Consider the following 8,339-nt stretch of genomic DNA (forward strand, 5'->3'; position numbering starts at 1 on the left):
ATTTTTGGGGCTCCGAAAAAGGGGTAAAAGCCCCTGCAAAAAAGACACAAGCAGACAGAAACTAGCACTGGGTGCACTAAGTTAGTAGGTTAGTCCAAATATGTGTAAAAAGATATAAAAATGTAGCAAAACATATAACAATGCCATCCAAAAGATCACGGAACAAGCAGAAATTATAGATACGTTTGGGACGTATCAGTCGTTGACGGTGTAGTTGCACGGAGGTGCTTCTTCGTTGCAAAGCCTCTTAAACACCGGAGATCGTTGAAGCACGTCGATGTCGCCATGTGATGCTACCACTTCTAGTATGATGGTGGCATCTCTCGTCTGACCACGATACATTCCAAAGAAAACTTTGGGGAAGTTCTTACACTTTTAATGCATGCAATCAATTGATCCGAGCATTCCCGGAAATCCTCTGACCTCTATAATAGCCAACAACTTCTTTGTGTCCTATACATTTGGTTCTCTCAGATACTGTGCTCCAAACACCTCGACCACAACATGGGCAAACTTGACCGTAGTGTTCTGGCATGTGCTCTCCCCCATCTTAACCATCTCACTAACGACATATGTCATAGTACCAAGTGCAAGCATTCTCAGAGAAGCCGTGCACCTTTGTTTGGGAGAGAAAGAGGTTCATCGTAGCAATCCCTTGTCAGCTTGAAGTAGTCGTCGTGTGCCTCCACTGCCTCCACAATTTACAAAGCAATGGTTTTCGTATGCAAAAACAACGACGAACCCAAGGATCATCCGGGAAAGTTGGATTCGGAGCAAAGTAATCCTTGTGCAATAGCTTTGCTCCGAATATGCTATCCCGATCGATCACTCTTCTCCCTTTGATTGATCCCTTAAAATGATGAGAATACGCTCCACTTCCCGGTCCATTTCCTCTTGCATGGTCATGAGCATGGTCATGAGCATGATCATGTCCACTTATTCATTCGAATCCGATGAATCGCAGAACTCATCTTGAATCAGTTGATAAAGCGTCGTTGGTCCATACTCCAAGCCGGTCGAAGCATCAGAATCTATTGTTTCCCCTAAAAAATTGACCAAAAAATCGGGCCAGACATTATGTCGAACACATCTAGCGCAAGGTAGATCCAGAGAGTTGTCGGACGTACCATTATGTCTTCCGGACCGACGACGAGGTCATCCGCGGCGAGGACGAGATAAAAGACTCCTCTAACGGAGCTAGCGGGGTAAAGGCTATGAATGGAGGCGAGCGCGCATGTGTAGGAGGCAAGCTAGCGGGACAAATTTCTAGCGTCGTTGCTCATTGAGCTATGGATGTATGAACTACTTTTAATCCCTGTTTAAGAATTCATCTGATTAACCAGTTAACTTGCTGATTAATCCCTACTCGTAGGGTCACCGAGTAGCCGATAAACCAAAAAATCATCCGATTAATTGATTAAATGATCGATTACTTTGCTGATTAGCCCATTAATCCGCTACTCGCTAGCTAACCGAGCAACTACGAGTTAACGATTTCCTCAATGATGCTTTTAATTTTTTGTTTGAGATGCTAGAATCCAGGGGCTTTGGTCCCAAGTGGATCTCGTGGATCAAGAGTGTTCTAGTTCGAAGTAGTTTTAGTGCTAGGATTAACGATGTTACCGGCTCCTACTTTGTAGGAGGGAAAGGTCTCAAGCAAGGTGACCCATTCTCGACTCTCCTCTTTAATTTAGTGGCTGATGTCTTTTCTGAAATGCTCATCAAAGCTTCTCGACAAAATTTGATTTCAGGGCTTCTGCCTCACGTTATCGATGGTGGGATCACAAGTTTGCAATATGCGGATGATACACTGCTTTTCTGGAAAACTCTTATGAGAAAGCGAGAAAATTTAAATCAATTCTGGCGTGTTTTCAAAACCTGTCTCGGATGAAGATTAATTTTTATAGAAGGGATCTTTTGATGACTAATATTGAGGAAGAAGTAGCTAAAACATTTTCTCGGATTTTTAGTTGTAAGCTTGGATCATTCCCCAACTGCCTCTGCACTATGACAAAATGCATAGAGAACATCTTCAACCCATTATTGATAGGATTATTAGTTGCATTTTTGGGTAGTTGGGAAGACACCTTACATATAAAGGGAAGCTGATCCTACCATGTGCTTGTATTGTTAGTATTCCAGCATATCTTATGGTTGTCATCAAGTTAACCAACTGGGCAATTGATACGATCAACTCCCAGATAGCCCAGTTTTCCTGGGGCAATGTGGGGGATCAACACAAATATCACTTGGCTAACTGGGGTCTAGTTACCAGCAAAAAATGTTTTGGGGAGCTGGGAATACCCAACCTAAAGAAATTCAATATGGCTTTACTGGCCTCCTCGCGAAAGAGGTTCTTTGACCTTGGCAAGAAAGATTGGAAAGATGTACTTAGTCTCTTTTAAATATAACACTGAGCGTTCTAATGCTTTGTGGTCCAAACCAAATAATGGATCTCCCTTTTGGAAGAGTGTGACTTGGGCTTTAAATGCTTCCAAAACATTTTACAAATGGAAACTCGGGAATGGTACAAGTATTAAATTGTGGCATGAACTGTGGAATGGACATATTTCCTTGAAGGTTCAGTTCTAGATCTGTTCTATATATGCAACCAACCTGATTGCAGTGTGTCTCAGGTGTGGGATGGAGTGCAACTTAAACTCTCTTTTAGGAGATGTGTTGACAAGAATGGACTTGATAGGTGGAACCAAATTCTTGGTATTATCCAAGATATTCCTCTATGTGATAGTCCAGATGTCCCTGTTTGGATGTTGGAATCCAAAGGGGTTTATTCTGTTAAATATTTATACAACGTTATTAATTTTGGTGGTGTGGTTTCTACCATTGGTGATAAAATGTAGAAAATAATGTGTTCCCAAAATATTCATGTTTTTCTGTGGCTGAGTGTTTATAACAAGATCTTAACTAGAGACAATTTAGCTAAATGTGAAAACGTTCATGATATTACCTATTTATTTTGCAATGGAATGGAATCAATACAACATCTGTTGTTGATTGTGTTGTGGTTAAAGGCATTTGAAAGATGATATCTGGCTTCTTTGAAATGTCCATTATTTCCTGTTTTAAAGATGTATGTGCCTTGTGGCACAAACATAAGGAAAAACCTGTCTTGAATATGATTGTAGCTGCCTCCTCGTGGAATGTTTGAAGACTGAGAAATGAATTTTGTATTTAGGGTCGTACTTGAAAAAGTCTGAACTTCGTGCTTGTGAAACTTCAAAGCCTTTTTTGACAATGGAGAGTGCTATGTGACGACACATGGGAGACGGTGCTCCGGCAATTCATCAGCGAGCTGAACAAGTACCGTAGGGAGCTACTCCGCATCGCTTGGAGATAACTCTGTAGTTTTGTGTTGCTAGCTAGCCGCCTCTGTTATGTTAAATTTCTAGCGTCGTTGCTCGTTGAGGTGTGGATGTATGAAGTACTTTTAATGGTGCTTGGCTATGTGGTTATAGAACTCCTTTGGTTGTAATAAGGCTTAGAACTGTATTTTTGTGTCTGCTTTCTCAATAAAAATGGTGCGGGGAAAAACTCCCCTTTTATTCAAAAAAAGGTAAGACCAGAGCAGTGCGGTTTTAGCTTGTTTGACACTACCATAGCTAGCCGCCAAGGAGAATCAGGTATTCAACATCCATATCCTCTGTCGCCGTAGTAGAAATGATCATGATGACCAGGGACTTGTCGACAGCCGACGGCGCTACACTCCATTGTTTGCTAGCTGGCGAGCCCGGCCGGACATGTACGTATATGACGACGAGTCGACACGACTGGGCAAGGCGGTCTCGGCCAGCGGCCACACTGTATCGGCAACAGCGCCGTGTAGATTCCGGCCGTCCCCCGGCCCTGTCCCTCTCGCCAGACCTCCACGCGCGCACGGCTCCCCTCTTCGCCAGGCGCTCTACAGCAGCCAGATATAGCCACGGAGCAAAAGCGATCGATGGAGCCGAAAGGGGAAAAAAAAATCCCAAACCCACCACCTTTTTATTACCGACCATAAAATCTCAACACCACCGTGCCGTTTACTTCCTCCGTTCCTAAATATAAGTCTTTTTAAAGCTTACACTAAAAACTACATATGAATATATATAGACGTACATTAAAATATAGATTCACTTATTTTACTTTATATGTGGCCCAATCGGTTGCACTCCTCACTGTAATGCCTGCTTAATTTAAAAACCGCCACTTTTGATGTATGCTATATTTCGTTCACGAGTCCTAACATCCGATCACGACGTAATGCATTGTTAACTGCGGGTCGATCTAGATAACAAATATTCCATCCCCACTGCATTAGTAGCGCGTCATCCATGATCCACGAGCACACATTTTAATTAGTTCCTGCATACTGCTATTATGCACGGATTGGGCTACCCAACATTGTTAACAGCAAATGTAGCTATCAGTGCGTGGGTGGATGGTCTCCTCCGGCCCCGTTCACGCACCGCATGGACCGTTGACGCATGCGTCACCGGCCGCTTCACCAAGAATTCTCTTCTAACCCCTTTCTACAAATTATTTAATAATTTTTGTTTGCGGCGGAAGAACGGTTTGGTGCACGATGGAATTAGTAAGCAAGCTTCCATAGTTCCATGACGAGAGAGACGTCGTCGTCCCACTGCTGCCGTGCCTTTTTGACGGAGATACTTGCCTCTCAAGGTTCGGGTTGATGCATGCATTTGTGGGTGTTGAGGACGAATAGATTGTACGTCCCTTATCACACGCACACATTTCCGAAGGAAGTGAGAATCTCCAACTACCGCGTAACTGCACTACACATTAAATTAATTCACAACGCAGGGATAACACATTAAAATAAGTTTACAACGCAGAAACAATAAAATTTAAAGCGCCTGATTCATATTCTACGAAAAAACAAGATAATGGACATAAATAAAAAAATAAAAGAAAGATAGTATAGATAGTTCTTAGATAAAGACTACTCTTTGTTGATAGTTCATCATAGATAAAAACATACATAATAAAAAACGATGAAAACCATTCTTCGTCGTCTTCCTCCAACGCATTGGTTTCCAACTACTTTGTCGTGATGAAGGCGTGAGTCCACCGTTCATCGTCGGAGTTCCAAGTCAACGCTCCCTTGAGCTCCAGGTTGAAGAGTGCGACTTGCTTCCGCGTACGCCTGTCCTCACGATAGACGGATCGCTCCGCCCTCCTCCCCGCCTTCATTTGTGTGAAGAATGCATGCTCATCGAGGACGGCATGCGGTAACAGTTGGCGCCACGCCGCATGGCATATTCGTCCATATCAGCGATGCCGAGGTGGCACTCGAGCCTCCGGTTCTGGCGACGGTCCTCTTCGGTGACAACCCGCGGGGGAGGCGCGAGCCGCTGCGCCCGCTCCCGCGTCATCACCTCGGGGAAATCCATGTCTCTACGAGGCCGGTTGAGGCGCCAGGCCGCCGGGTCGTACGTGCGGGCGGCCTCCTCGGCGGTGTCGAACGTGTCGAGACCGAGGCGCATGTTGCCGAAGCGGATCTTGACGTAGAAGGTGCCGGAGGGGCACTCAGAGACACCGCGGAAGCCCGAGCTTCCCCGGCGGCGCGGCAGCGGCGAGGCGAGCAGAGACGAGAAAGAGCGGCGGCGAGAACGGTGGGAGGGCGCGTGGCAAGGCACATAGCAGCAGGAGGTCGCGTGGAGGGGTGTTGAATTTATAAAGCGCGCCCGTTGGAGCACGCGAAAACCGCTCCGCGCGTAATCTTTTCCCTTTAGCCGGAATCTCCCGCGCCTATTGGAGCACGCAAAAGCGCTCCGCGCGTTAAAACCCATGTTTTCCCGAGCGCGTGTTTTTTATCGTCGCTGTTGGAGATGCTCTAAGGAAGAAATCGCCCTCGCCGTCCTGCCCCAAATCCTCCCCCGGCTGTTGCTGCCTGGCGACCCAAAGCTGTCGTTGTGTGTCCACACCAGTCTGGATGTAGGACTGTTGTGTGGTCGTCTGGGCGTAGGACTGATACGGTTGGTAGTTGCTGGAATAGGTTGGATCGAAGACTTCCACCTGCCCGTCCTCACAGACTCCTCCTCCGTCGCCTCTGTGGTGGATGATGTGGGGCATCTCCTTGTCCGAGTTGTAGTATGTCGGCTCCCTCGCTTTAGAGATTATAGCCCGGCATCCATCTTCCCCTGGCCGTCGTCCACTCCCGAACAAGATGCAACGAAAAATACTCACAGAAGAACGGCACCACATTTATATTGATGATGCAAGGCACCTTACCGACGTGTATTAATACGAAAGCTTCTAATGCTCCGGCCACGACCACCGTGGCCACCACGCCAAAACCATTACCACGGCCACCGACGAACAACCGCTTCTTGATCTTCTCCTTCTTTGAGGCCTTCGCTTTGATGCGACGATCTTGTCGCATAGACGATTTGATCCTTCGGGAGAGTGTGGTTCTCGGATCCTCCATTACATTCGCCGCCTCTATCTCCGTCCGGTTCTCCGATGGTTTCATGCATCGTCGGCGGAAAATAGAAGAGAATGGGAGAAAAGAGCGAGAATTTGACGGAGAGCGACAGGGGTAGAAGAAGAGAGTGGGAAGTTTTGGTGCGGAATTTGTGTGGGGTGCTACAAAAGCTTGGGCTATGCCTTCCTTTTGGGTGGGCTGGCAGGGGGGTAGAAAGCGACGTCTCGGGTGTCCGGACTTGCATAAAACCTTTACATGATTGGTTCTGGTTTGCTGGAGAAAGACATGTTCATATCGCTCGGTGGACCTATATATATCCGTGTTGAATCGTTTCTACGGTCCGGACGGATGCTAACGGTTTACGGATTGTTCGTTGGAGATGCGCTTACTAAGCAATGCATTTTTAGCTCTCTTTTTTTTATGGCCCGACCGTCTGGCTGACTGGCTCGCGACCGACGGTGACAACATAGAGTTTTCCTCTAAACCCTAAAACCCTCTAGCGACTAGGGTTAGGTGGAACTGACGGCGCCCGTCGATCTCATCGGCGGGGCGATCGGCCTGAATAGCAACCGGAGATGGCTTCATCGTCCACGGACAAGGATCGACAAAGGAGCGGTGCTCTCTCCCCGCGTTCGGCCCGAGCGACGCTGGAGGAGGCACTGGGAAAGATGGATATCTCGGAGGAGGAGGCAACGCCGCTAGTCATTGATGACTCTGAGGAGGGATCACAGCCGAAATGGTTATTGGCGGGGAGGGTTCTATGTCGCAATCTTCTGCATATTCAAACGATCCAGAGCGCCCTCCGCCCGGCTTGGGGAAACCCTAGGGGACTGCTCTTCCGATCCCTGGGAGAAAATACGTTCGCGGTAGAATTTGAGTCAAAGAGGGATCGCGATCGAGTGTGGGATGGCTCTCCGTGGCACATTAACAAGCATGTCATGATCTTGCAGAATCTCGAAGAGCATATGCAGCCATCGGAGTTGGTGTTTGAGACTTTGCCATTATGGGTGCGGGTCGTCAATCTACCCTACAATCTTCGCAACAACAAATGGGGGTTGGCGATCGCGCGACAAATCAATAAGACGGCTACGGTAGTGCAAATCGATCCAGTAGTTGGCTTCCTCCGTGCTCGTGTGTCTATTGATGTACGGAAACCGCTACGAAGATGGATTTTGATCGAGTCAGCCAAGAGGAAAAGTACGGACAAGTATGAAATTGAGTATGAACATATCCCGCACTTCTGCTTTTCATGTGGTAGATTGGGTCATGCCGATTCTTTCTGCCCCTCTCCTGGGACTAGGGATGAGAATGGCGATCTGTCGTTCAAACCAAGTCTGCGGGCAGCAAAGGATTGTAGGAGGACAAGCTCTGGTGAACATCAATCTAAACCTAGCAATCAGAACAGCACCAGAGAGTCAAGGGTGGCGAGTACCAAGTAGAAGGAAGGGGTGGAGGTTTCTTCCCCGATGAAAGTACCAGCTCAAGAGAAGCGTAAGGGAGTACCCCAAGCTACACACATCTATAAGCCGGTGGTAAAGCCTTTGCTTGTTCTTACTGCGCATGAGGATGCCATTGTTTGTGGGACAGACGAGCTACCCCAAGTGATGCCTGCAGATGTGGAGGAAGAAGGGGGAGCTACGGAGAACTTGGAAAGAGACACAAAGAAGAAGAGGCCTATGCCTCCCTCTTCGGAATCTTTGGCAGCGGCTGCTGGTCAGCCCTGCCCGGCCCAATGAGTTGTTTAAGCTGGAACTGTCGAGGGCTTGGGAACCTTGGGGCAGTTCGTGAGCTTCGCAATGTTGTGAAGCAGGAAGCGCCCGGTCTCCTGTTCGTGATGGAGACGAAAATCGCAGCGTCAAGAGTGGAGCGCTTGCAGAACCAGCTGGGTTTTGCA

Source organism: Hordeum vulgare, chromosome 2H, assembly GCF_904849725.1.
Source record: "Hordeum vulgare subsp. vulgare chromosome 2H, MorexV3_pseudomolecules_assembly, whole genome shotgun sequence".
NCBI classification, from domain to species: domain Eukaryota; kingdom Viridiplantae; phylum Streptophyta; class Magnoliopsida; order Poales; family Poaceae; genus Hordeum; species Hordeum vulgare.